At 57.7% G+C, this 1,711-nt stretch overlaps 1 protein-coding gene across 1 annotated transcript in view; it reads right to left on the bottom strand.

Annotated features, from left to right (window-relative positions):
- LOC107182813 (WAS/WASL-interacting protein family member 3) overlaps positions 1-1,697 on the bottom strand; it is a 138,180-nt gene extending 136,483 nt beyond the window's left edge. The window contains exon 1 of the transcript XR_001513566.1: positions 354-1,697. The gene's annotated coding sequence lies outside the window, so the exon portion shown is untranslated. The remainder of the gene's footprint in view (positions 1-353) is intronic.
- Positions 1,698-1,711: the final 14 nt, after the last annotated feature.

The raw sequence follows: 1,711 nt of genomic DNA on the forward strand, positions 1-1,711 counted from the left end.
TGCAGCACATGGCACACGGCCAGCGGTGCTGAGCAAACCCAGCCCGGGAAGGGTCACGGCTGGGAGAGAGAACGGCCAGGAAAGGGCAGACGGGTTCGCTGCGGTCACTCCTGTCTCGTGCCGGTGGGAGAGCAGCTCTCGGTGTGGCCCCGGGACCCGGGTGGGCATAGAAGTGCTGAGGGTCAGAGGGGCGACCGGGGTCCCCCCAGGTCGGGGAGACTGAGCCACTTTTGGCAAGACCCGTGGTTATAATTTTGTCCTCGTTATAAAATAAAACACATTCACGGTAGAAAATGTAGACACTACACACATCAAAAAAAGAAATATTTAAAATAGCCCGTAATCCCACTCACCCGAAATAACTCCGTCCACACGGCGGCACGCGGCCTCCCAGACGGGCCTGTGCGGAGCGCGCGTGGTCCCCGCGGACCGCTCTGTACGTTCCGGACGTTCCCCTTCGTGACTCTTCCACTCAACTGTGTCTCAGACAAACCGGCAGGTCTGCCCCTGCAGCCTCCTCCTCGTGGCCGCCTTAGCCCACGCTCATGCTCACGTTCACACTCACGCTCACGGACAGGGCGACCGGGGCTGCGAGGGGAGCGCTACCAGCAAGGAGCGCGGCAGGGAGGCATTAAGTAGGAAAATGCCCTTTACGAACAAGTGGACTTTGTGATTGCAGAAAATATGGTTCAAAAAATTATTTTAAATGTGTTTTCATTGATTTCAGAGAGGAAGGGAGAGGGGGGGAGGAATATCAATGATGAGAGAGAGAAATGGATAGGCCGTTTCCTGCACGCCCCATACGGGGAACGAGCCCAGGGCGTGTGCCCTGGCCCGGAATTGAAAGGAGATCTCCTGGTTCATGGGTTGATGCTCAATGACTGAGCCACGCCGGCCCGACTAAAATAATCATTTTTCTCTTTAGTCCAGATTCTGCAACATCAAAACACCAAGAATGCTGCCTGGCTTGAGGACATGACACTCAAAAGCGAGACCCCTCGGCCGGGGACACGTCTTCACCAGGACACGGCTCCACGGGTCCGGAGGGCTGACCACTTACGGCCGGGGCTGCGGCCTGAACGTGTTCCCTCAAAATTCATCCCTCAAAACGCCCTGACCCTCAATGTGACAATATTGGGAGATGAGCCCTTTGGGAGGTGGTTCGGGTTAGATGAGGTCATAAGGTCATAAGGGTGGGGCCCCCATGATGAGATCAGTGCCCTTATGAAGAGTGACAGGCAGCCCCGGCCGAGCCCCTGGGCAGGCATGGGTACTGCAGGCATGGGTACCCTCTGCGGGAACTGTCGCCTAACCCGCGTGGCATCAGGCTCTGCGCACCGGGAGCCCCAGAGGGGGTGTCAGCCTCGCAGTCTGGCCTGATCTTTGTCCGGGACGCTCGGTGTGTGAGCTCTAACCAGCTTCCAATGGAGTGAGGACCGCGGCCTCAGCACAGACAGAGCCCGGCCCGGCCTTCAGCCCCAGCCAGGAAAGAATTCATACGTTTCCTACTGGCCTCCGCCCCGCACTGAACAGGAGCAGGAAATTAGATTCCGGGCCCAGCGTATATTCATGCGATTTCATTACGTGCCCCTGAGCCAGCCTGGTTTCCTCCAAGATAAAAACGAGCTCTCGGAAACACGCGCTAAATGAATGGAGCGATTTAACCGCCTAACGGGGCGCGGGAGCGGAGCCGAGGACAGGTCACCCACGG

The sequence above is a fragment of the Myotis davidii genome, unplaced genomic scaffold, assembly GCF_000327345.1.
Source record: "Myotis davidii unplaced genomic scaffold, ASM32734v1 scaffold991, whole genome shotgun sequence".
NCBI lineage: Eukaryota > Metazoa > Chordata > Mammalia > Chiroptera > Vespertilionidae > Myotis > Myotis davidii.